The 27,788-nt window shown below is 49.4% G+C and overlaps 1 protein-coding gene across 1 annotated transcript in view; it reads left to right on the top strand.

Annotated features, from left to right (window-relative positions):
* The first annotated feature begins 1,096 nt into the window (after positions 1 to 1,096).
* Positions 1,097 to 27,788, top strand: part of LOC140405389 (activin receptor type-1-like) — a 490,146-nt gene continuing 463,454 nt past the window's right edge. The window contains exon 1 of the mRNA XM_072493730.1: positions 1,097 to 1,242. The gene's annotated coding sequence lies outside the window, so the exon portion shown is untranslated. The remainder of the gene's footprint in view (positions 1,243 to 27,788) is intronic.

Below are 27,788 nucleotides of genomic sequence, written 5' to 3'. Positions count from 1 at the left end.
TGCACGTCCTCCGGGTTTCCTCCGGGTGCTCCGGTTTCCTCCCACAGTCCAAAGATGTGCAGGTTAGGTGGGTTGGCCATGATAAATTGCCCTTAGTGTCCAAAAGGGTTAGGAGGGATTATTGGGTTACGGGGATAGGGTGGAAGTGAGGGCTTAAGTGGGTCAGTGCAGACTCGATGGGCTGAATGGCCTCCTTCTGCACTGTATGTTCTGTGTTCTAACGCCGTTGGCGCGTCATCAGCCTGCCCACCCACGATGTCCCGCCCTCGATGGGCCGAGTTCCCGATGGCGTTGGTCCCAGAGGCCGGGAACCTGATGTGTCGGCTGCGGACAGTGTCCAGCACCGCCACACTCGGCCAAGATCCGTGCCGCTGGCCGGGGGCTTCTGCCAGGGCTGGGGGGAGTGGTGGGGGTGTAACCAGGGGGTGGGCTGTGGGGTCGGGGTGGGTGGGTACGCGGTCCAGCACGGCCGGCGCCATGTTTCCCGGCGCGACCAGTGGGTGTGTAGGCGTGCGCGGCTGCAGCTTGTCAGCCCTGCGCGTGCGCAGCCCGGGCATTCTCCGCACGATCAGTGGGTGTTCCACATAGCGCCAGTGCTAACCCCTCACCGGTACCGGAATCAGTGAGGAATACGCGTTGTGGTGCAACACGGATTCTCCGTTGGCACCGGCACCGAGCCTCACAAACAGAGAAAAAAATAGATGCAGGCACTGCAAAAGGAAATAACATCAAACACAGCAAAATTGCAGAGTTGGACAATCTAAGCAGTTTACTGGTGCAACCTGCCTTGTTTTACTGTGTCAGACGGATGATAGCGTGCGAGGTCTTTCCAGCCAGGAATGGGAGAATTAAATACGGAATACACTATTAGGGCTGCAAAAATAATAAAATATGAGCCATGGATCTTGGCCAGACAGGAAGAGGCAGCAATAAGAGAACATTTGAGTTTCTCCCACATCCATCCAGTGATTGCTGCCAAGGGTAGAGAGAGAGACAGGAAATTGAAGGAACGGATTTAGTCCAGGGGACTGGCTATGACAATGAGGGGTGGTCTGTTGAAACCGAATTCCTATTTCGCTTCTCTGGGCTGTGTGAGCGTGTGTGCCTGTTTTTTTTTCTCCCCCTGTTAAGGTTGAGTGAGATTGAAGAACAAAACTGGATTATTGGCACTGCAGCCTTGGGATAGAATTGTTTTGGATTTAGACGACTGCTTGGGAAAGGAAAGCAACAAAGCTGTCCGAGGTATGTCTGGCTGTGGTGATATAGCACTCAACACCAGTGAACGGAATAAGCTGTCACTAAACTCGATCTTGGCGTGTGGAATTCGAGGGCTGTGTGTTGCTACGAAATGATGTTGATAGCATTGTCTGATTTTGAGATAACGGATGTACTTTGTTGCGTTATGTGGACATGTTTCACAATCAGGTGTCTAATTTCAGTCCTCAGCGTGTACTCTGGGCAAAAAGTAGTATTTACCAGGAACTGGCAGGGAAGGTGATTCACTGCATCGGAACTAACACATTGCTGATGGAGCTGGGTTTATTTATTAAACACCGGTTTGCAAACTTTGCTTCTACTCTGCGCAGAGACTGGGGAAAAGGTTTGGGGGCGGGTGGTGGGCAGACGGCCCGCGGGGAGGGGGGTGATTGTTGGCACACACTGGGCACAGCTAAATGGTTTGCCGGGCATTCTGCCTCCATTGTGCGGAAGGGAGATTCTCCTTTCGCTTCGCCTCCAACCCACCACTCTCCCCCCTCCCAGGTTGGCGTTTATGTGGTCATTTGTCACAGTGCCCACCACCCCCTGCCATCCCAGGGCACACCCGGCGAAGCTGAGCCTCAGACAAGCTGCAGATCTGCCAGTTGCGGAGGAGGGAATCTGAGGGCGAGGGAGCCCCGCCTCAGAGGAGCTCCACTCATCCCTCAGTGTGACAAGAAAAAGACAGGGCGAATCCTGCAGGGGCACGCAGGCATGTGCTGTCCGACAGCAGACAGTAGTCATCAGACTGGCAGAGTTCGACACCCACCTGCCGCCCCTCTCCCACCCCCCTCACCCTTTCCTCCTCCCCCTCCTCCCTCGTCATCCTTCCACCTCCCCCTACCTCCCTCCCCTTCCACATTCCCCCACCTCCCTCCCCAATTCCCCCACCTCCCTCCCATTCCCCATTACCTCACCTTCCTCCCCTTCCCCATTACCCCACCTCCCTCCCCAATTCCCCCACATCCCTCCCCATGACCCCACCTCCCTCCCCTTCCCCATTCCCCCACCTCCCTCCCCTTCCCCATTACCCCACCTCCCTCCCCTTCCCCATTACCTCACCTTCCTCCCCCTTCCCCATTACCCCACCTCCCTCCCCTACCCCCATTACCCCTCCCCCTTCCCCCACCTCCCTCCCCTTCCCCATTACTACACCTCCCTTCCCTCACCCTCCACCCTCACCTTTGCCCCTGCTCCCTCCCGGCCTCCTCCCCCTCTTCCCTTCCCTCTGCCCCTTTCCCCCTCCTACCTTCCCCTCCTCCTTCCCACCTCCTTCTTCTCCCCCTTTCCCTCTCCTCACTCCCCCTCCTCCTTCCCCCTCCCTTCCTCTCCCTCTTTCCCTCTCCTTGCTTCCCCTTCCCCCTCCTCCTTTCCTCTCCCTCTTTCCCCCTCCTCCTTTCCTCCTCCCTTCCTCTCCCTCTTTCGCCCTCTCCCTCCTTCCCCCTTTCCCCTCCTCCCTTCCTCTCCCTCTTTTCCCCTCCTTGCTCCCCCTTCCCCCTCCTCCCTTCCTCTCCCTCTTTCCCCCTCCTCCCACCCAAAGAGCCAACATCCTACGTTTAACTAAGCAGGAAGTAGGTGGCACAGTGGTTAGCACAGCTGCCTCACGGCGCTGAGGACCCGGGTTTGAATCCCGGCTCTGGGTCACTGTCCGTGTGGAGTTTGCACATTCTCCCTGTGTCTGAGTGGGTTTCGCCCCCACAACCCAAAGATGTGCAGGGGAGGTGGATTGGCAGCGCTACATTGCCCCTTCATTGGAAAAAAAAATAATTGGGTACTCTAAATTTATATTAAAACCCTAAGCAGGAATCCCATAAGACCATCAGCCATCGGAGCAGAATTAGGCCATTCGGCCCATCGAGTCTGCTCCGCCATTCGAACATGGCTGATGAGTTTCTTATCCCCATTTTCCTGCCTCCTCCCCATAACCCCTGATCCCCTCATTAATCAAGAAATCCCCTTGTGGGTATCAGTCATATAAGTTTGACAAAAGGGGGTTTATAGATGTGGTTAATATTTTTAAGGCTATTGTTGTAAGTGGACCTCATCCCTCTGGCAAGATACCTCCCCCTCCCTCCCACATCTGGTGCTATTTGGCCCCTTCTTGGGTCTTTTTTCCCACCTTCGCCAGCCATTAGATCACCAAATAGGATAATTATGGGTGATGGGCCCTTGGATCTTTCCTGCTTCTTTCTCAGCAAACTCCTTTTCTCTGCTCAGTGGCTCCAGGTGGGGACTGGGACGTCCTCCCATACACTTCTTGTTCTCTCAGCAGTTGAGGCATGAACAACTGTTTAATCCTCAGCTGCTCTTTAATGATCTCATGAATACCACTTTCTTTCCTCGAATACTCCAATATTTAATTTCCTCCTTTCCCAATGACAGTGACTCTCAGGCGGGATCCTTCCATGGCTGCCAGTGGCCCTTCCGGTACCTTGTCCAAATGCTTATTCTTCACCACTGGCTAAACATCCCTCAGGTTATTCCACACTCAAGTTGTGTGTTAATGTCGAAAATTTTCTCCCCACTATTCAAAGGTTGCTTCTTGTTTGAAGCTGGTATTCCGCATCATAGCAGGAATCCTGTCCCCAAGTCTAGAGTTTCTGTTCCTCACGGGTCTCCCCCAGCCTATTTCATCTCATCCTATCAGTATATCCTTCTCTTCCTCTCCAGCTTTCCCTTCCATCTATACTATTCCTTGTGGGAGTGAGTTCCGCATCCTCATTACTCGCTGGGTAGAGTAGACTGTCCTGAATTACTCGCTGGATTTATTAGTGACTGGCTTGTATTTATGCTCCCTAGTTTTGGACTGGCAAGTGTCTACTTTATTAAATCTCTTCATACAGGATCATAGAAGGCCAATACCATGTTCAGCAGGTGTGTCATCCCAGTCAGAGCCCACTAAAATTCCCAGAGAAAGTCAGAGAGTCAGTGTTTACAGTTCAATAAAGGCCCTTCGGCCCATCGTGCCTGGGCCGGCCCTCAAGCACCGATCTACTCTAATCCCATTTACCAGTACCTGGTCTGTAGCCTTGTGTGTTGGGGCGTTTCAAGTGGTCATCGAAATGCTTCTTAAATGTTGTGAGGGTTCCCGCCTCTCCCACCCTCCCAGGCAGCGAGTTCCAGATTCCCACCCCCTCTGGTGAAAACGTTTCTCCTCATATCCCCTCGAAAAGGGCAGTACGGTGGCACAGTGGTTAGCACAGTTGCTTCACAGCACCAGGGTCCCAGGTTCGATTCCGGCTTGGGTCACTGTCTGTGTGGAGTCTGCACGTTCTCCCCGTGTCTGTGTGGGTTTCCTCCGGGTGCTCCGGTTTCCTCCCCCAAGTCCCGAAAGACGTGCTGTTAGGTGAATTGGACATTCTGAATTCTCCCTCTGTGACCTGAACAGGCCCCGGAGTGTGGCGACTAGGGGCTTTTCACAGAAACTTCATTGCAGTGTTAATGTAACCCTACTTGTGACAATAAAGATTATTATTATTATAAACCTCCTGCCCCTTACCTTAAATCTATGCCCCCTGGTTATTGACCCCTCTGCTAAGAGGAAAAGTTCCTTCTATCCACCCTATCTATAATATTGTCCACCTCGATCAGGTCCCCCCTCAGCCTCCTCTGCTCCAAGGAGAACAACCCAGTCTAACCAGCCTCTCTTCATTTGGGGCAGCACAGTAGCATTGTGGATAGCACAATTGCTTCACAGCTCCAGGGTCCCAGGTTCGATTCCGGCTTGGGTCACTGTCTGTGCGGAGTCTGCACATCCTCCCCGTGTCTGCGTGGGTTTCCTCCGGGTGCTCCGGTTTCCTCCCACAAGTCCCGAAAGATGTGCTGTTAGGTGGATTGGCCATGATAAATTGCACTTCGTGTCCAAAATTGCCCTTAGTGTTGGGTGGGGTTACTGGGTTATGGGGTGGAGGTGTTGACCTTTGGTAGTGTGCTCTTTCCAAGGGCCGGTGCAGACTCGGTGGGCCGAATGGCCTCCTTCTGCACTGTAAATTCTATGATAATCTATGATAATCTATGATAGCTGAAACACTCCAGCCCAGGCAGCATCCTGGTGAATCTCCTCCGCACCCTCTCCAGTGCAATCACATCCTTCCTGCAGTGTGGCGACCAGAACGGCACACAGCACTCCAGCTGTGGCCTAACCAGCGTTTTATACAGTTCCAGTATGACCTCACTGCTCTTTCCATTTCCCACTGTTCTGCCCATCTGACCAGCCCGTCTACATCATCCTTCAATCTAAGGCTTTCTGCCATGTTATTTACCACACCACCAGTGACTGAAGCAGCTTCAGATGTGTGAGATACCCTGACAGACACTCTGGAATGGTCCCTTGCAGCACAACCTGTGGAAAGGAAAATAGCAATAGAGGCCTTGTTCTAATCTTTTGGAGAAACATCCAGTTCAACAACAGGACCAATAATATCTGAAGGGCAAATTTTCTACTTTACTTTTCAAACGTGTAGGGTGCAACTGATTGTTCCTAGGTCATTATTCGTGCCCTTTGCAGAATATCATGCCATGCATTTAAAAGAGACTTCACTCCTCTGATGTCCAGCAGGCAGGATGTTCTCAATGTGGTATAGATGCTGATGTTTGCTGGGAATTCAGGTCACTTTAAGTTCATCTAGTGAGCCCCATTGTTTGAAGAGAAAGGTTGGAAGACTTGGCTTGGGGATTTTACTGCGAACACAGCTAATGGTGCCAGACACACAGAGCAACAAGCAAAGCAAGATATTTCTCACTGAGGTACATGATCTTCATTTAGCATGCCAGCTGTACGACCTGATCAAGGTGAGATTGGGAAAGTAGGGCCATCGTTATAAGACTTCCAAAGGTCGCCAGAATTAAGGAGAGGAATTTACCGCCCTTTTCTCCAGCAGGATTTTCCAGTCCGGCTGAAGTCAATGGACATTTGAACAGCTTGTCTCATTTTCTGTGCCTCCCCCACCACTGCGATGGGGCTGTAGAATTCTGACCATTGTTGCGCCTGACGTGCCTTTGTTCTTCAAAGGGGGCTTACCACAGAAGGTGGCACGGGGACAGGACTGCTATTCTGTGCAGATGCCCAAGCTGCAATCTTGTATCCCCTTAGGTATCCACCAGTTGTGAAAGGCTCCGAGAATGCCAGTAGGCACCAGGCACTCCTTGCCCAGGGCCGCCCGGGGAAGGACAAGAGTGCTTGAGAGAGGAAGGCAGCCCAAGTGTCCCTTCCCACTGACCATGCCCATCCACAATCTCAAGATGGCCCCCTTAGCCAGACCCAGGAGCAGAACTACAAGAAATTCCCCCCACTCACCCACAACCTCTCTCCACCTGTCCTGACCAACGATCAGGAATGTGGGGTTGGGGTGCACCTTAACCTGAATTCCTGACTTTTGTGTGTTTCATCAAGTGCGACAATGCAGGGTGTACAAGAAGTACTGACATATCAAATGCCCCTCTGTCCTATAAATTTTGGATATATTCAGTGGTCAGAGAATAGAATTAAAGAATCCCTACAGTGCAGAAGGAGACCATTCGGCCCATCAAGTCTGCACGACCATCCGAAAGAGCACCCGACCTAGGCCCACTCCCCTGCCCCATTCCCGCACCCCCAGCCAACCTTTGGACACTAAGGGACAATTTAACATGGCCAATCCTGGCTGCAGAGGTTTGCTAGTGTCACACGGGAGGGTTTAAACTAGTATGGCAGGGGGGTGGGCACGGGAGCAATAGGTCAGAAGGTGAGAGCATTGAGGGAGAACTAGGGAATAGGGACAGTGGGGCTCTGAGGCAGAGCAGACAGGGAGAAGTTGCTGAACACAGCGGGTCTGGTGGCCTGAAGCGCATATGTTTTAATGCAAGAAGTATTACGGGTAAGGCAGATGAACTTAGAGCTTGGATTAGTACTTGGAACTATGATGTTGTTGTCATTACAGAGACCTGGTTGAGGGAAAGGCAGGATTGGCAGCTAAACGTTCCAGGATTTAAATGTTTCAGGCGGGATAGAGGGGGATGTAAAAGGGGTGGCGGAGTTGTGCTACTGGTTTGGGAGAATATCACAGCTGTACTGCGGGAGGACACCTCAGAGGGCAGTGAGGCTATATGGGTAGAGATCAGGAATAAGAAGGGTGCAGTCACAATGTTGGGGGTTTACTACAGGCCTCCCAACAGCCAGCGGGAGATAGAGGAGCAGATAGGTAGACAGATTTTGGAAAAGAGTAAAAACAACAGGGTTGTGGTGATGGGAGACTTCAACTTCCCCAATATTGACTGGGACTCACTTAGTGCCAGGGGCTTAGACGGGGCGGAGTTTGTAAGGAGCATCCAGCAGGGCTTCTTAAAACAATATGTAGACAGTCCAACTAGGGAAGGGGCTGTACTGGACCTGGTATGGGGGAATGAGCCCGGCCAGGTGGTAGAAGTTTCAGTAGGGGAGCATTTCGGGAACAGTGACCACAATTCAGTAAGTTTTAAAGTGCTGGTGGACAAGGATAAGAGTGGTCCTAGGGTGAATGTGCTAAATTGGGGGAATATAACAATATTAGGCGGGAACTGAAGAACCTAGATTGGGGGTGGATGTTTGAGGGTAAATCAACATCTGACATGTGGGAGGCTTTCAAGTGTCAGTTGAAAGGAATTCAGGACCGGCATGTTCCTGTGAGGAAGAAAGATAAATACGGCAATTTTCGGGAACCTTGGATAACGAGAGATATTGTAGGCCTCGTCAAAAAGAAAAAGGAGGCATTTGTCAGGGCTAAAAGGCTGGGAACAGATGAAGCCTGTGTGGAATATAAGGGAAGTAAGAAGGAACCTAAGCAAGGAGTCAGGAGGGCTAGAAGGGGTCACGAAAAGTCATTGGCAAATAGGGTTAAGGAAAATTCCTAGGCTTTTTACATGTACATAAAAAGCAAGAGGGTAGTCAGGGAAAGGGTTGGCCCACTGAAGGATAGGCAAGGGAATCTATGTATGGAGCCAGAGGAAATGGGCGAGGTACTAAATGAATACTTTGCATCAGTATTCACCAAAGAGAAGGAATTGGTAGATGTTGAGTCTGGAGAAGGGTGTGTAGATAGCCTGGGTCACATTGAGATCCAAAAAGACGAGGTGTTGGGCATCTTGAAAAATATTATGGTAGATAACTCGCCAGGGCCTGATGGGATCTACCCCAGAATACTGAAGGAGGCTGGAGAGGAAATTGCTGAGGCCTTGACAGAAATCTTTGGATCCTCACTGTCTTCAGGTGATGCCCCGGAGGACTGGAGAATAGCCAATGTTGTTCCTCTGTTTAAGAAGGGTAGCAAGGATAATCCAGGGAACTACAGGCCGGTGAGCCTTACGTCAGTCGTAGGGAAATTACTGGAGAGAATTCTTCGAGACAGGATCTACTCCCATTTGGAAGCAAATGGACGTATTAGTGAGAGGCAGCATGGTTTTGTGAAGGGGAGGTCGTGTCTCACTAACTTGATAGAGTTTTTCGAGGATGTCACAAAGATGATTGATGCAAGTAGGGCAGTGGATGTTGACTATCTGGACTTCAGAAAGGCCTTTGACAAGGTCCCTCATGATAGACTAGGACAAAAGGTGAAGTCACACGGGATCAGGGGTGAGCTGGCAAGGTGGATACAGAACTGGCTAGGTCATAGAAGGCAGAGAGTAGCAATGGAAGGATGCTTTTCTAATTGGAGGGCTGTGACTAGTGGTGTTCCGCAGGGATCAGTGCTGGGACCTTTGCTGTTTGTAGTATATATAAATGATTTGGAGGAAAATGTAACTGGTCTGATTAGTAAGTTTGCAGACGACACAAAGGTTGGTGGAATTGCGGATAGCGATGAGGACTGTCAGAGGATACAGCAGGATTTAGATTGTTTGGAGACTTAGGCGGAGAGATGGCAGATGGAGTTTAATCCGGACAAATGTGAGGTAATGCATTTTGGAAGGTCTAATGCAGGTCGGGAATATACAGTGAATGGTAGAACCCTCAAGAGTATTGAAAGTCAGAGAGATCTAGGAGTACAAGTCCACAGGTCACTGAAAGGGGCAACACAGGTGGAGAAGGTAGTCAAGAAGGCATATGGCATGCTTGCCTTCATTGGCCGGGGCATTGAGTATAAGAATTGGCAAGTCATGTTGCAGCTGTATAGAACCTTAGTTAGGCCACACTTGGAGTATAGTGTTCAATTCTGGTCGCCACACTACCAGAAGGATGTGGAGACTTTAGAGAGGGTGCAGAAGAGATTTACCAGAATGTTGCCTGGTATGGAGGGCATTAGATATGAGGAGCGGTTGAATAAACTCGGTTTGTTCTCACTGGAACGATGGAGGTTGAGGGGCGACCTGATAGAGGTCTACAAAATTATGAGGGGCATAGACAGAGTGGATAGTCAGAGGCTTTTCCCCAGGGTAAAGGGGTCAATTACTAGGGGGCATAGGTTTAAGGTGCGAGGGGCAAGGTTTAGAGTAGATGTACAAGGCAAGTTTTTTACACAGAGGGTAGTGGGTGCCTGGAACTTGCTACCGGAGGAGGTGGTGGAAACAGGGACGATAGTGATATTTAAAGGGCACCTTGACAAATACATGAATAGGATGGGAATAGAGGGATACGGATCCAGGAAGTGTGGAAGATTGTAGTTTAGTCGGGCAGCATGGTCGGCACGGGCTTGGAGGGCCGAAGGGCCTGTTCCTGTGCTGTACATTTCTTTGTTCTTTGTTCTTTGTAATCCACCTAACCTGCACATCTTTGGACACTAAGGGACAATTTAACATGGCCATCCACCTAACCTGCACACCTTTGGACACAAAGGGACAATTTTACATGGCCAATTCACCTAACCTGCACATCTTTGGTCTATGGGAGGAAACCGGAGCACCCGGATGAAACCCATGCAGTCACGGGGAGAACGTGTCAGGAAGAATATATTGGTGTCTAAGTTTCGTGCTTAGAAAATGAGGGTTGATCTAATTGGGGTACTAAAGATGATTAAAAGATCCAGTAGGGTCGATAGAGGAAAACGTTTTCCCTGGGTGGTGGTGGTGGAGGGGGGGGGGGGAGGGGCGGTGGAGCTGGCGCAAGGGGGGGGGGGATTCCAAAACAAAGTCGGGGGGGGGGAGTGTCCAGACCAAGGTGGGGGGGGGGGGGGAGTCCAGAACAATGAACATAGAACATAGCACATTACAGCGGAGTACAGGCCCTTCGGCCCTCAATTTTGCGCCGACCTGTGAAACCACTCTAAAGCCCATCTACACTATTCCCTGATCGTCCATATGTCTATCCAATGACCATTTGAATGCCCTTAGTGTTGGCGAGTCCACTACTGTTGCAGGCAGGGCATTCCACGCCCTTACTACTCTCTGAGTAAAGAACCTACCTCTGACATCTGTCCTATATCTGTCTCCCCTCAATTTAAAGCTATGTCCCCTCGTGCTAGACATCACAATCCGAGGAAAAAGGCTCTCACTGTCCACCCTATCCAATCCTCTGATCATCTTGTATGCCTCAATTAAGTCACCTCTTAACCTTCTTCTCTCGAACGAAAACAGCCTCAAGTTCCTCAGCCTTTCCTCATAAGATCTTCCCTCCATACCAGGCAACATTCTGGTAAATCTACTCTGCACCCTTTCCAATGCTTCCACATCCTTCCTATAATGCGGCGACCAGAATTGCACGCAATACTCCAAATGCAGCCGCACCAGAGTTTTGTACAGCTGCAACATGACCTCATGGCTCTGAAACTCAATCCCTCTACCAATAAAAGCTAACACACCGTATGCCTTCTTAACAACCCTCTCAACCTGGGTGGCAACTTTCAGGGATCTATGTACATGGACACCGAGATCTCTCTGCTCATCCACACTGCCAAGAATCTTACCATTAGCCCAGTACTCTGTCTTCCTGTTATTCCTTCCAAAATGAATCACCTCACACTTTTCTGCATTAAACTCCATTTGCCACCTCTCAGCCCAGCGCTGCAGCTTATCTATGTCCCTCTGTAACTTGTAACATCCTTCCGCACTGTCCACAACTCCACCGACTTCAGTGTCATCTGCACATTTACTCACCCATCCTTCTACGCCCTCCTCCAGGTCATTTATAAAAATGACAAACAGCAGTGGCTCCAAAACAGATCCTTGTGGTACACCCCAGTAACTGGACTCCAGTCTGAACACTTCCCATCAACCACCACCCTTTGCCTTCTTCCAGCTAGCCAATTTCTGATCCAAACTGCTAAATCTCCCTGAATTCCATGCCTCCGTATTTTCTGCAGTAGCCTACCGTGGGGAACCTTATCAAATGCTTTACTGAAATCCATATACACCACATCAACTGCTTTACCCTCATCCACCTGTTTGGTCACCTTCTCAAAGAACTCAGTAAGGTTTGTGAGGCACGACCTACCCTTCACAAAACCGTGTTGACTATCTCTAATCAAATTATTCCTTTCCAGATGATTATACAACCTATCTCTTATAAACCTTTCCAAGATTTTGCCCACAACCGAAGTAAGGCTCACTGGTCTATAGTTACCGGGGTTGTCTCTACTCCCCTTCTTGAACAAGGGGACAACATTTGCTATCCTCCAGTCTTCTGGCACTATTCCTGTAGACAAAGATGACTTAAAGATCAAAGCCAAAGGCTCAGCAATCTCCTCCCGAGCTTCCCAGAGAATCCTAGGATAAATCCCATCCGGCCCAGGGGACCTATCTATTTTCACACTTTCCAGAATTGCTAACACCTCCCCCTTATGAACCTCAAGCCCTTCTAGTCTAGTAGCCTGAATCTCAGTATTCTCCTCGACAACATTGTCTTTTTCCTGTGTGAATACTGACGAAAAATATTCATTTAGCACCTCTTCTATCTCTTCGGACTCCACGCACAACTTCCCACTACTGTCCTTGACTGGCCCTCCTCTTACCCTAGTCATTCTTTTATTCCTGACATATCTCCAGAAAGCTTTCGGGTTATCCTTGATCCTACCTGCCAAAGACTTCTCATGTTCCCTCCTGGCTCTTCTTCGCTCTCTCTTTAGGTCTTTCCTAGCTAACTTGTAACTCTCGAGCGCCCTAACTGAACCTTCATGTCTCATCTTTACATAAGTCTCCTTCTTCCTCTTGACAAATCATTTGACTGCTTTAGTAAACCACGGTTCCCTTGCTCGACCACTTCCTCCCTGCCTGACAGGTACATACTTATCAAGGACACGCAGTAGCTGTTCCTTGAACAAGCTCCACATTTCCATTGTGCCCATCCCCTGCAGTATTCCTCTCCATCCGATGCATCCTAAGTCTTGCCTCATCGCATCATAATTGCCTTTCCCCCAGATATAACTCTTGCCCTGCGGTATATACCTATCCCTTTCCATCACTAAAGTAAACGTAATCAAATTGTGGTCACTGTCACCAAAGTGCTCACCTACCTCCAAATCTAACACCTGTCCTGGTTCATTACCCAGTACCAAATCCAATATGGCCTTGCCTCTCGTTGGCCTATCTACATACTGTGTCAGGAAACCCTCCTGCACACATTGGACAAAAACGGACTCATCTAAAGTACTCGAACTATAGCGTTTCCAGTCAATATTTGGAAAGTTAAAGTCCCCCATAACAACTACCCTGTTGCTTTCGCTCCTATCCAGAATCATCTTTGCAATCCTCTCCTCTACATCTCTGGAATTTTTCAGAGGCCTATAGAAAACCCCTAACAGAGTGACCTCTCCCATCCTGTTTCTGACCTCAGCCCATACTACCTCAGTAGACGAGTCCTCATCAAACGTCCTTTCTGCCACCGTAATACTGTCCTTGACTGACAATGCCACCCGTCCCCCTCTTTTACCACCTTCCCTGAGCTTTCTGAAATATCTAAACCCCGGCACCTGCAACAACCATTCCTGTCCCTGCTCTATCCATGTCTCCAAAATGGCCACAACATCGAAGTCCCAGGTACCAACCCATGCCACAAGTTCACCCACCTTATTCCGGATGCTCCTGGCATTGAAGAAGACACACTTTAAACCACTTTCCTGCCTGCCGGTACACTCCTGCAACTTTGAAACCTTACTCATGACCTCACTACTCTCAACCTCCTGTATACTGGAGCTACAATTCAGAGGGGAGGGGGGGTCTAGAACAAAGGGGGGTGGGGGGAGGAGTCCAGAACAAGGGGGGAGGGGGGAGTCCAGAACAGGGGGGTGGGGGGAGTCCAGAACAGGGGGGGTGAGTCCAGAACAGGGGGGGAGGAGTCCAGAACAAGGGGGGAGGGGGGAGTCCAGAACAGGGGAGGGGAGTCAAGAACAGGGGGAGGAGTCCAGAACGAGGGGGGGGGGGGAGTCCAGAACAAGAGAGGGGAGTCCAGAATGGGGGGGGGGGGGAGTCCAGAACAAGGGGAAAGGGGAGAGAGTCCAGAACAAGGGGGAGAGGGGGGGGAGTCCAGAACAAGGGGGGAGTCCAGAACAGGGGGGGGAGTCCAGAATAAGGGAGGGAGTCCAGAACAAGGTGGGGCGGGCGGAGTCCAGAACGAGGGGGGGGGGTCCAGAACAAGGTGGGGGGGGGTGAGAGTTTAGAACAAGGTAGGGGGGGTCCAGAAGAAGGGGGGAGGGGTAGTCCAGAACAAGGGGGGTTGGGGGGGGGGGCAGTCCAGAACAAGGTGGGGAGGGGGGGCAGTCCAGATCAAGGGGGATAGCCTTAAAATTTGAGACAGGCCAACCCCACCCCCACCTCGAGCAGCTGATCGGAATGGATAAACATCTTAGACAATGTACATTCATCATCATCGCTTTTGGCTTCTCTGCGCACAGTAATTGCAATATAACAGCTGCCTGGGGCAGCCCTGTCCTGTCTATTCGTCAACTCATTCGTCAACATAAGTGAGCCTCCAGAGTCCAGAACAAGGTGGGGAGGGCGTAGTCTACAACAAGGTGGGGAGGGCGGAGTCTACAACAAGGTGGGGAGGAGGGGGGGGGGTCCAGAACAAAGGGGGAGGGGGGAGTCTAGAACAAGGTGGGGGGGTATAGGACAAGATGGGGAGGGTGGAGTCCAGAACAAGGTGGGGAGGGGGGGTCCAGAACAAGGTGGGGAGGGCGGAGTCTACAACAAGGTGGGGAGGAGGGGGGGGGGTGGTCCAGAACAAAGGGGGAGGGGGGAGTCTAGAAAAAGGTGGGGGGGGGGGGTATAGAACAAGATGGGGAGGGTGGAGTCCAGAACAAGGTGGGGAGGGGGGAGTCTAGAACAAAGAGGGGAGGGGGGAGTCTAGAACAAGGTGGGGAGGGGGGAGTCCAGAACAGGGGGGAGGGTGGAGTCCAGAAGAGGGGGGGAGTCCAGAAAAAGATGGGGTGGGGGGAGTCCAGAACAAGGTGGGGAGGGGGGAGTCCAGAACAGGGGGGGAGGGGGGAGTCCAGAAGAGGGGTGGGGGAGTCCAGAACAAGATGGGGTGGGGGGAGTCCAGAACAAGGTGGGGAGGGTGGTCCAGAACAAGGTGGGGGGGGGGAAGAGTCTAGAACAAGATGGGGAGGGGGAGTCCAGAACAAGATGATGAGGGGGGAGTCCAGAACAAGGTGGGGAGGTCGGAGTCCAGAACGGGGCGGGGGGGGTCCAGAACAAGATGGGAAGGGGGGAGTCCAGAACAAGGTGGGGAGGGGGGGTCCAGAACAAGGTGGGAGGGGGGAGAGTTTAGAACAAGGTAGGGGGGGTCCAGAAGAAGGTGGGGGGGAGAGTCTAGAACCAGGTGGGGGGGGGGAGTCTAGAACAAGGTGGGGGGGGGACAGAACAAGGGGGGAGGGGGGAGTCTAGAACAAGGTGGGGGGGTCTAGAACAAAGTGGGGTGGGGTCTAGAACAAGATGGGGAGGGAGGAGTCCAGAACAAGATGGGGAGGGGGGTCCAGAACAAGGTGGGGGGGTCCAGAACAAGGTGGGGGGCGGAGTCTACATCAAGGTGGGGTGGGGGGTCTAGAACAAGGTGGGGTGGGGATCTAGAACAAGGTGGGGTGGGGGTCTAGACCAAGATGGGGAGGGGGGAGTCCAGAACAAGGTGGGGAGGGAGGAGTCTAGCACAAGGTGGGGAGGGGGGAGTCTAGAACAAGGTGGGGAGGAGGGGCAGTCCAGAACAAGATGGGGCGGGGGGAGTCCAGAACAAGGTGGGGAGGGGGGAGTCCAGAACAGGAGGGGAGGGCGGAGTCCAGAACAAGGGGGGAGGGGGGAGTCTAGAACAAGGTGGGGGGGGGGGTCTAGAACAAGGTGGGGTGGGGGTCTAGAACAAGATGGGGCGGGTGGAGTCCAGAACAAGGTGGGGGGTCCAGAACAAGGTGGGGGGGGTCCAGAACAAGGTGGGGGGGGCTGGGGGTCTAGAACAAGGTGTGGTGGGGGGTCTAGAACAAGGTGGGGTGGGGGGTCTAGAACAAGGTGGGGTGGGGGTCTAGAACAAGATGGGGGGGGGAGTCCAGAACAAGGTGGGGAGGGGGGAGTCCAGAACAAGGTTGGGGGGGGGGTAGTCCAGAACAAGGGGGGTTGGGGGGGGGCAGTCCAGAACAAGGTGGGGAGGGGGGGGGGCAGTCCAGATCAAGGGGGATAGCCTTAAAATTTGAGACAGGCCAACCCCACCCCCACCTCGAGCAGCTGATCGGAATGGATAAACATCTTAGACAATGTACATTCATCATCATCGCATTTGGCTTCTCTGCGCACAGAAATTGCAATATAACAGCTGCCTGGGGCAGCCCTGTCCTGTCTATTCGTCAACTCATTCGTCAACATAAGTGAGCCTTCAGAAGGTGACAAATTGATCTTGGCACTTTCCATTGCAGTGAAGGCAACATTTTCCCTTCAAACATCTCTTTTTAAGATCGAATTATCCCCATCCCCCCCAGCATACCCCCATTCTACTGTCATCCGAAACCCTCACTTGAAGTGGCCGATGCCTAGAATGCTCAGTAACATAGATCATAGAACATAGAAAATACAGCACAGAACAGGCCCCTTCGGCCCACAATGTTGCGCCAAACGTTTGTCCTAGATTAAGAACAAATTAATCTACACCCCATCATTCTACCGTAATCCATGTACCTATCCAACAGCCGCTTGAAGGTCCCTAATGTGTCCGACTCAACTACTTCCACAGGCAGTGCATTTCATGCCCCCACTACTCTCTGGTTAAAGAACCTACCTCTGACATCCCCCACCATTCACCTTAAATTTATGTCCCCTTGTAATGGTTTGTTCCACCCGGGGAAAAAGTCTCTGACTGTCTACTCTATCTATTTCCCTGATCATCTTATAAACCTCTATCAAGTCGCCCCTCATCCTTCTCCGTTCTAATGAGAAAAGGCCTAGCACCCTCAACCTTTCCTCGTAAGACCTACTCTCCATTCCAGGCAACATCCTGGTAAATCTCCTTTGCACCTTTTCCAAAGCGTCCACATCCTTCCTAACATGAGGCGACCAGAACTGCACACAGTACTCCAAATGTGGCCTTACCAAAGTTTTGTACAGCTGCATCATCACCTCACGGCTCTTAAATTCAATCCCTCTGCTAATGAACGCGAGCACACCATCGGCCTTCTTCACAGCTCCATCCACTTGAGTGGCAACTTTGAAAGATGCATGAACATAGACCCCAAGATATCTCTGCTCCTCCACATTGCCAAGAACTCTACCATTAACCCTGTATTCTGCATTCATATTTGTCCTTCCAAAATGGACAACCTCACACTTTTCAGGGTTAAACTCCATCTGCCACTTCTCAGCCCAGCTCTGCATCCTATCTATGTCTCTTTGCAGCCGACAACAGCCCTCCTCACTATCCACAACTCCACCAATCTTCGTATCGTCTGCAAATTTACTGACCCACCCTTCAACTCCCTCATCCAAGTCATTAATGAAAATCACAAACAGCAGAGGACCCAGAACTGATCCCTGCGGTACGCCACTGGTAACTGGGCTCCAAGCTGAATATTTGCCATCCACCACCACTATCTGACTTCTATCGGTTAGCCAGTTTGTTATTCCAACTGGCCAAGTTTCCCACTATCCCATGCCTCCTTACTTTCTACATAATGAGCTGACATATTTCACATGAGCCGTTAGAATGAGGTCTCACCTGCCCTCTCAGGTGGAAGCAAAAAATCCCTTGGTCTATTATTTCGGACAGGAGCAGGAATTGTTTCCCCTGCCACCTCCTGACCAGTCCCTCAGCCAACATCATCCAAACAGCTTTAATTGGCCACTGCTCACATAGCTGTTTGTGGGATCTTGCTCTGCACAAACTGACTGCCGCCTTTCCCACCTTAACGGCAGTGACTCTACTTCAGACGTGACTCGTTGGTTTTGCCGTTCTTTAGGAAATAGTTTGGATCTTCTGATAACCTTATCTTCATTGAAGTACCGAATCCTTCCCACATATGCACTGCGGGTGAAGGTTTCCCCTGGTTACAATGTGCTGGCAACATCAGAACGATAGCGGGACAGGCCACCATTTCTAGTGAATCAATCGTGACATTTAAGAATTGCTTTTATGACATTTTCCAATTTGGTGTGGTGATGTGCCAGTGAAACATTTTGGTAAAGGCGCTATCTCCTTGTTCAATTGACAAAGTAGTTAACCGTTATAGCTCCTCTTCCATTAAAGGTGCTCAAAGTTCATTGACAAATAATAGAATGGCGGGCATTTTCTGTTTCAGTACTTGGCACGGTGGCACAGTGGTTAGCACTGCTGCCTCCCAGCGTCAGGGACCGGGTTCAATTCAGGTCTTCGGTGGCTGACTGTGTGGAGTTCGCACGTTCTCCCGGTGTCTGCGTGGGTTACCTCCGGGTGCTCCAGTTTCCTCCCATAGTCCAAAGATGTGCAGGTTAGGTGGATTGGTCGTGCTAAATTGTCCCTTAGTGTCCAAAGATGTGCAGGTTAAGTGGATTGGCCATGTTAAATTGTCCCCTAGTGTCCAAAGATGTGCAGGTTAGGTGGATTGGCCATGTTAAATTGTCCCTTAGTGTACAAAGATGTGCAGGTTAGGTGGATTGGCCATGTTAAATTGTCCCTTAGTATCCAAAGATGTACAGGTTAGGTGGATTTGCCATGTTACATTGTCCCTTAGTGTCCAAAGATGTACAGGTTAGGTGGATTGGCCATGTTAAATTGCCCCTAGTGTCCAAAGATGTGCAGGTTAGGTGGATTGGCCATGTTAAATTGTCCCTTAGTGTCCAAAGATGTGCAGGTTAGGTGGATTGGCCATGCTAAATTGTCCCTTAGTGTCCAAAGATGTGCAGGTTAGGTGGATTGGCCATGTTAAATTGTCCCTTAGTGTCCAAAGATGTACAGGTTAGGTGGATTGGCCATGTTAAATTGTCCCTTAGTGTCCAAAGATGTGCAGGTTAGGTGGATTGGCCATGCTAAATTGTCCCTTAGTGTCCAAAGATGCGCAGGTTAGGTGGATTAGCCATGCTAAATTGCCCCTAGTGTCCAAAGATGTGCAGGTTAGGTGGATTGGTCATGTAAATTCTACCTTAGTGTCCAAAGATGAACAGGTTAGGTGGATTGGCCATGATAAATTGTCCCTTAGGGTCCAAAGATGTGCAGGTTAGGTGGATTGGCCATGCTAAATTGTCCCTTAGTGTCCAAAGATGTGCAGGTTAGGTGGATTGGCCATGTTAAATTGTCCCTTCGTGTCCAAAAATGTGCAGGTTAGGTGGATTGGCCATGATAAATTGTCCCTTAGTGTCCAAAGAGGTGTAGGTTAGGTGGATTGGCCATGCTAAATTGTCCCTTAGTGCTCAAAGATGTGCAGGTTAGGTGGATTGGCCATGCTAAATTGTCCCTTAGTGTCCAAAGATGTGCTGGTTAGGTGGATTGGCCATGCTAAATTGCCCCTATTGTCCAAAGATGTGCAGGTTAGGTGGATTGGCCATGTTAAATTGTCCGTTAGTGTCCAAAGATGTGCAGGTTAGGTGGATTGGCTGTGTTAAATTGTCCCTTAGTGTCCAAAGATGTGCAGGTTAGGTGGATTGGCCGTGTTAAATTGTCCCTTAGTGACCAAAGATGTGCAGGTTAGGTGGATTGGCCATGATAAATTGTCCCTTAGTGTCCAAAGATGTGCAGGTTAGGTGGATTGGCCATGATAAATTGTCCCTTAGTGTCCAAAGATGTGCAGGTTAGGTGGATTGGCCATGTTAAATTGCCCCTAGTGTCCAAAGAGGTGCAGGTTGGATGGATTGGCCATGTTAAAATGTCCGTTAGTGTCCAAAGATGTGCAGGTTAGGTGGATTGGCCATGATAAATTGTCCCTTAGTGTCCAAAGATGTGCAGGTTAGGTGGATTGGCCATGTTAATTTGTCCCTTAGTGTCCAAAGATGTGCAGGTTAGGTGGATTGGCCATGTTAAATTGTCCCTTCGTGTCCAAAAATGTGCAGGTTAGGTGGATTGGCCATGCGAAATTGTCCCTTAGTGTCCAAAGATATTCAGGTTAGGTGGATTGGCCATGCAAAATTGTCACTTAGTGTCCAAAGATGTGCAGGTTAGGTGGATTGGCCATGGTAAATTGTCCCTTAGTGTCCAAAGATGTACAGGTTAGGTGGATTGGCCATGTTAAATTGCCTCTAGTGTCCAAACATGTGCAGGTTGGATGGATTGGCCATGCTAAATTGTCCCTTAGTGTCCAAAGATGTGCAGGTTAGGTGGATTGGCCATGATAAATTGTCCCTTAGTGTCCAAAGATGTGCAGGTTAGGTGGATTGGCCATGATAAATTGTCCCGTAGTGTCCAAAGATGTGTAGGTTAGGTGGATTGGCCATGCTAAATTGTCCCTTAGTGCCCAAAGATGTGCAGGTTAGGTGGATTGGCCATGCTAAATTGTCCCTTAGTGTCCAAAGATGTGCTGGTTAGGTGGATTGGCCATGCAAAATTGCCCCTATTGTCCAAAGATGTGCAGGTTAGGTGGATTGGCCATGTTAAATTGTCCGTTAGTGTCCAAAGATGTGCATGTTAGGTGGATTGGATGTGTTAAATTGTCCCTTAGTGTCCAAAGATGTGCAGGTTAGGTGGATTGGCCGTGTTAAATTGTCCCTGAGTGTCCAAAGATGTGCAGGTTAGGTGGATTGGCCATGATAAATTGTCCCTTAGTGTCCAAAGATGTGCAGGTTAGGTGGATTGGCCATGTTAAATTGTCCCTTAGTGTCCAAAGATGTGCAGGTTAGGTGGATTGGCCATGTTAAATTGCCGCTAGTGTCCAAAGATGTGCAGGTTAGGTGGATTGGCCATGTTAAATTGTCCCTTAGTGTCCAAAGATGTGCAGGTTAGGTGGATTGGCCATGTTAAATTGTCCCTTAGTGTCCAAAGATGTGCAGGTTCGGTGGATTGGCCATGTTAAATTGTCCCTTAGTGTCCAAAGATGTGTAGGTTAGGTGGATTGGCCATGTTAAATTGTCCCTTAGTGTCCAAAGATGTGCAGGTTAGGTGGATTGGCCATGTTAAATTGTCCCTCAGTGTCCAAAGATGTACAGGTTAGGTGGATTGGCCATGATCAATTGTCCCTTAGTGTCCAAAGATGTACAGTGTAGGTGGATTGGCCATGTTAAATTGTCCCTTACTGGCCAAAGATGTGCAGGTTAGGTGGATTGGCCATGCAAAATTGTCCCTTAGTGTCCAAAGATGTGCAGGTTGGATGAATTGGCCATGCTAAATTGTCCCTTAGTGTCCAAAGATGTGCAGGTTAGGTGGATTGGCCATGATAAATTGTCCCTTAGTGTCCAAAGATGTGCAGGTTAGGTGGATTGGCCATGTTAAATTGCCGCTAGTGTCGAAAGATGTGCAGGTTGGATGGATTGGCCATGTTAAAATGTCCCTTAGTGTCCAAAGATGTGCAGGTTAGGTGGATTCGCCATGATAAATTGTCCCTTAGTGTCCAAAGATGTGCAGGTTAGGTGGATTGGCCATGCTAAATTGCCCCTTAGTGCCCAAATATGTGCAGGTTAGGTGCAATGGCCATGCTAAATTGTCCCTTAGTGTCCAAAGATGTGCTGGTTAGGTGGATTGGCCATGCTAAATTGCCCCTAGTGTCCAAATATGTGCAGGTTAGGTGGATTGGCCATGTTAAATTGTTCCTTAGTGTCCAAAGATGTACAGGAGTGGTGGATTGGCCATGTTAAATTGCCCCTAGTGTCCAAAGATGTGCAGGTTAGGTGGATTGGCCATGATAAATTGTCCCTTAGTGTCCAAAGATGTGCAGGTTAGGTGGATTGGCCATGTTAAATTGCCCCCAGTGTCCAAAGATGTGCAGGTTGGATGGATTGGCCATGCTAAAATGTCCCTTCGTGTCCAAAGATGTGCAGGTTAGGTGGATTGGCCATGATAAATTGTCCCTTAGTGTCCAAAGATGTGCAGGTTAGGTGGATTAGACATGCTAAATTGTCCCTTAGTGCCCAAAGATGTGCAGGTTAGGTGGATTGGACATGCTAAATTGTCCCTTAGTGTCCAAAGATGTGCAGGTTAGGTGGATTGGCCATGCTAAATTGCCCCTAGTGTCCAAAGATGTGCAGGTTAGGTGGATTGGACATGTTAAATTCTCCCTTAGTGTCCAACGATTTGCAGGTGAGGTGGATTGGCCATGATAAATTGTCCCTTAGTGTCCAAAGATGTGCAGGTTAGGTGGATTGGCCATGCTAAATTGTCCCGTAGTGTCCAAAGATGTGCAGGTTCGGTGGATTGGCCATGCTAAATTGTCCCTTAGTGTCCAAAGATGTGCAGGTTCGGTGGATTGGCCATGCTAAATTGTCCCTTAGTGTCCAAAGATGTGCAGGTTAGGTGGATTGGCCATGATAAATTGTCCCATAGTGTCCAAAGATGTTCAGGTTAGGTGGATTGGCCATGATAAATTGTCCCTTAGTGTCCCAAGATGTGCAGGTTAGGTGGATTGGCCATGATAAATTGTCCCTTAGTGTCCAAATATGTGCAGGCTAGGTGGATTGGCCATGCTAAATTGTCCCTTAGTGTCCAAGGATGTGCAGGTTAGGTGGATTGGCCATGCTAAATTGTCCGTTAATGTCCAAAGATGTGCAGGGTAGGTGGATTGGCCATGATAAATTGTCCCTGAGTGTCCAAAGATGTACAGGTTAGGTGGATTGGCCATGTTAAATTGTCCCTCAGTGTCCATGGATGTGCAGGTTAGGTGGATTGGCCATGATAAATTGTCCCTTCGTGTCCCAAGATGTGCAGGTTAGGTGGATTGGCCATGATAAATTGTCCCTTAGTGTCCAAAGATGTGCAAGTTAGGTGGATTGGCCATGCTAAATTGTCCCTTAGTGTCCAAAGATGTGCAGGTTAGGTGGATTGGCCATGATAAATTGTCCCTTAGTGTCCAAAGATGTGCAGGTTAGGTGGATTGGCCATGCTAAATTGTCCCTTAGTGTCCAAAGATGTGTAGGTTAGGTGGATTGGCCATGTTAAATTGTCCCTTAGTGTCCAAAGATGTGCAGGTTAGGTGGATTGGCCATGTTAAATTGTCCCTCAGTGTCCAAAGATGTACAGGTTAGGTGGATTGGCCATGATCAATTGTCCCTTAGTGTCCAAAGATGTACAGTGTAGGTGGATTGGCCATGTTAAATTGTCCCTTACTGTCCAAAGATGTGCAGGTTAGGTGGATTGGCCATGCGAAATTGTCCCTTAGTGTCCAAAGATGTGCAGGTTGGATGAATTGGCCATGCTAAATTGTCCCTTAGTGTCCAAAGATGTGCAGGTTAGGTGGATTGGCCATGATAAATTGTCCCTTAGTGTCCAAAGATGTGCAGGTTAGGTGGATTGGCCATGTTAAATTGCCCCTAGTGTCCAAAGATGTGCAGGTTGGATGGATTGGCCATGTTAAAATGTCCCTTAGTGTCCAAAGATGTGCAGGTTAGGTGGATTGGCCATGATAAATTGTCCCTTAGTGTCCAAAGATGTGCAGGTTAGGTGGATTGGCCATGCTAAATTGTCCCTTAGTGCCCAAAGATGTGCAGGTTAGGTGCAATGGCCATGCTAAATTGTCCCTTAGTGTCCAAAGATGCGCTGGTTAGGTGGATTGGCCATGCTAAATTGCCCCTAGTGTCCAAAGATGTGCAGGTTAGGTGGATTGGCCATGTTAAATTGTTCCTTAGTGTCCAAAGATGTACAGGAGTGGTGGATTGGCCATGTTAAATTGCCACTAGTGTCCAAAGATGTGCAGGTTAGGTGGATTGGCCATGATAAATTGTCCCTTAGTGTCCAAAGATGTGCAGGTTAGGTGGATTGGCCATGTTAAATTGCCCCTAGTGTCCAAAGATGTGCAGGTTGGATGGATTGGCCAAGCTAAAATGTCCCTTCGTGTCCAAAGATGTGCTGGTTAGGTGGATTGGCCATGATAAATTGTCCCTTAGTGTCCAAAGATGTGCAGGTTAGGTGGATTAGACATGCTAAATTGTCCCTTAGTGCCCAAAGATGTGCAGGTTAGGTGGATTGGACATGCTAAATTGTCCCTTAGTGTCCAAAGATGTGCAGGTTAGGTGGATTGGCCATGCTAAATTGCCCCTAGTGTCCAAAGATGTGCAGGTTAGGTGGATTGGACATGTTAAATTCTCCCTTAGTGTCCAAAGATTTGCAGGTGAGGTGGATTGGCCATGATAAATTGTCCCTTAGTGTCCAAAGATGTGCAGGTTAGGTGGATTGGCCATGCTAAATTGTCCCTTAGTGTCCAAAGATGTGCAGGTTAGGTGGATTGGCCATGCTAAATTGTCCCTTAGTGTCCAAAGATGTGCAGGTTCGGTGGATTGGCCATGCTAAATTGTCCCTTAGTGTCCAAAGATGTGCAGGTTAGGTGGATTGGCCATGATAAATTGTCCCATAGTGTCCAAAGATGTTCAGGTTAGGTGGATTGGCCATGATAAATTGTCCCTTAGTGTCCCAAGATGTGCAGGTTAGGTGGATTGGCCATGATAAATTGTCCCTTAGTGTCCAAATATGTGCAGGCTAGGTGGATTGGCCATGCTAAATTGTCCCTTAGTGTCCAAGGATGTGCAGGTTAGGTGGATTGGCCATGCTAAATTGTCCGTTAATGTCCAAAGATGTGCAGGGTAGGTGGATTGGCCATGATAAATTGTCCCTGAGTGTCCAAAGATGTACAGGTTAGGTGGATTGGCCATGTTAAATTGTCCCTCAGTGTCCATGGATGTGCAGGTTAGGTGGATTGGCCATGATAAATTGTCCCTTCGTGTCCCAAGATGTGCAAGTTAGGTGGATTGGCCATGCTAAATTGTCCCTTAGTGTCCAAAGATGTGCAGGTTAGGTGGATTGGCCATGTTAAATTGTCCCTTAGTGTCCAAAGATGTGCAGGTTAGGTGGATTGGCCATGCTAAATTGTCCCTTAGTGTCCAAAGATGTGTAGGTTAGGTGGATTGGCCATGTTAAATTGTCCCTTAGTGTCCAAAGATGTGCAGGTTAGGTGGATTGGCCATGTTAAATTGTCCCTCAGTGTCCAAAGATGTACAGGTTAGGTGGATTGGCCATGATCAATTGTCCCTTAGTGTCCAAAGATGTACAGTGTAGGTGGATTGGCCATGTTAAATTGTCCCTTACTGTCCAAAGATGTGCAGGTTAGGTGGATTGGCCATGCGAAATTGTCCCTTAGTGTCCAAAGATGTGCAGGTTGGATGAATTGGCCATGCTAAATTGTCCCTTAGTGTCCAAAGATGTGCAGGTTAGGTGGATTGGCCATGATAAATTGTCCCTTAGTGTCCAAAGATGTGCAGGTTAGGTGGATTGGCCATGTTAAATTGCCCCTAGTGTCCAAAGATGTGCAGGTTGGATGGATTGGCCATGTTAAAATGTCCGTTAGTGTCCAAAGATGTGCAGGTTAGGTGGATTGGCCATGATAAATTGTCCCTTAGTGTCCAAAGATGTGCAGGTTAGGTGGATTGGCCATGCTAAATTGTCCCTTAGTGCCCAAAGATGTGCAGGTTAGGTGCAATGGCCATGCTAAATTGTCCCTTAGTGTCCAAAGATGTGCTGGTTAGGTGGATTGGCAATGCTAAATTGCCCCTAGTGTCCAAAGATGTGCAGGTTAGGTGGATTGGCCATGTTAAATTGTTCCTTAGTGTCCAAAGATGTACAGGAGTGGTGGATTGGCCATGTTAAATTGCCCCTAGTGTCCAAAGATGTGCAGGTTAGGTGGATTGGCCATGATAAATTGTCCCTTAGTGTCCAAAGATGTGCAGGTTAGGTGGATTGGCCATGTTAAATTGTTCCTTAGTGTCCAAAGATGTACAGGAGTGGTGGATTGGCCATGTTAAATTGCCCCTAGTGTCCAAAGATGTGCAGATTCGGTGGATTGGCCATGATAAATTGTCCCTTAGTGTCCAAAGATGTGCAGGTTAGGTGGATTGGCCATGTTAAATTGTCCCTTAGTGTCCAAAGATGTGCAGGTTAGGTGGATTGGCCATGTTAAATTGTCCCTTACTGTCCAAAGATGTGCAGGTTAGGTGGATTGGCCATGTTAAATTGTCCCTTACTGTCCATAGATGTGCAGGTTAGGTGGATTGGCCATGTTAAATTGTCAGAACGGTAGCATAGTGTTTAGCACAATTGCTTCACAGCTCCAGGGTCCCAGGTTCGATTCCCGGCTTGGGTCACTGTCTGTGCGGAGTCTGCACATCCTCCCCGTGTGTGCGTGGGTTTCCTCCGGGTGCTCCGGTTTCCTCCCACAGTCCAAAGATGTGCAGCTTAGGTGGATTGGCCATGATAAATTGCCCTTAGTGTCCAAAATTGTCCTTGGTGTTGGGTGGGGTTGCTTGGTTGTGGGGATGGGGTGGAGGTGTTGACCTTGGGTGGGGTGCTCTTTCCAGGAGCCGGTGCAGGCTCGATGGGCCGGGTGGCCTCCTTCTGCACTGTAAATTCTATGATAAATTGTCCCTTAGTGTCCAAAAATGTGCAGGTTAGGTGGATTGACCATGCTAAATTGTCCCTTAGTGTCCAAAGATGTACAGGTTAGGTGGATTGACCATGCTAAATTGTCCCTTCGTGTCCAAAAATGTGCAGGTTAGGTGGATTGGCCGTGCTAAATTGTCCCTTAGTGTCCAAAGATGTGCAGGTTAGGTGGATTGACCATGATAAATTGCCCCTTAGCGTCCAAAGATGTGCAGGTTAGGTGGATTGGCCATGTTAAATTGTCCCTCAGTGTCCAAAGATGTGCAGGTTAGGTGGATTGGCTGTGTTAAATTGTCCTTTAGTGTCCAAAGATGTGCAGGTTAACTAACAGGGATAGGATGAATGAATCGGCCTATGTAAGGTGCTCTTTCAGAGAGGGTCGGTGCAGACTCGATGGGCTGAATGGCCTCCTTCTGCACTGTCGTGATTCTATGAATGTATAAACTGGAGAATTCCACATGCACCCCTGGCCCATGGTCTTTGGGTTGGGCTGGGAGTGTGAATATTCCAATATGTGTTTCCAATCCCAATCCAGAGGGAAATCCCAAGCACTGAGAGACAATATTTTGTCTGATTGCCCTCCAGTGTTGCACCTCGTTTTATTATACGAATAGTGGTGGTGTGTTACAGATCACACAGGCGGTTCGAGTTACTATGGTTACATGCCTTTTTGCATGCATGTTGTCGTCAGGAGCCATGGATAATGATGGTAGAGGCTCCAACGCAACCCTCAGCGAGAGACCGAGGAAAATCCTGGGAAAATACAATTTACAGAGGAACATCGGAACAGGTGGAGGCCGATTCCCGAATCCCTCTATTCTGTTCCACCATTCCGTTAAATCATGCCTTAGCTCTGTCTGTCTGCCTTGGTTCTGTCACCTTTAATATCATTGATCAACAAAAATCTATCAATCTCAGCTTTGAAATTATCAGTGATCACCAGTGTATTGGGGGAGGCAGTTCCAGATTCCCACTGCCTTTCAGATGAAGAATTTCAGAGCTCATACGAATATTGCTTCTAGGGCCACCTTGCTTATTGTGGGTAGACGCAAGAAAGATTTAGGGCGTGATTTTGTAGCCACGTTGCACTCGAGCGACAGCACAGTGCAGCGGGCCGATCCTGGGAAAGGCCTCCCCTGGGCTCCCCAGCGACATCCACACCTCAAGGGATCAACCCAAGTCCCGCAAGGTGTCAGAATCAGGATGCCACCCAAAAGGGGCGTGAACAGACGGCGAGCGTCTAAGTAGATTTTAAACCTACTTAGAATAGAATCCCTGCAATGCAGAAGGGGACCATTCGGCCGATCGAGTCTGCACCGGCCCTTGGAAAGGGCACCCTACTTAAGCCCACACCTCCACCCTATCCCCGTAACCCAGTTACCCCACCTAACCTTTGGACACTAAGGGATAATTTAACATGGCCAATCCACCTAACCTGCACATCTTTGGACACTAAGGGACAATTTAACATGGTCAATCCACCTAACCTGCACATCTTTGGACACTAAGGGGCAATTTAACATGGCCAATCCACCTAACCTCCACATCTTTGGACACTAAGGGACAATTTAGCATGGCCAATCCACCTAACCGCCACATCTTTGGACACTAAGGGACAATTTAACATGGCCAATCCACCTAACCTGCA

This window comes from Scyliorhinus torazame, chromosome X (assembly GCF_047496885.1).
Source record: "Scyliorhinus torazame isolate Kashiwa2021f chromosome X, sScyTor2.1, whole genome shotgun sequence".
NCBI classification, from domain to species: Eukaryota; Metazoa; Chordata; class Chondrichthyes; order Carcharhiniformes; family Scyliorhinidae; genus Scyliorhinus; species Scyliorhinus torazame.
This window is presented reverse-complemented; position numbering and strand designations above follow the sequence as displayed.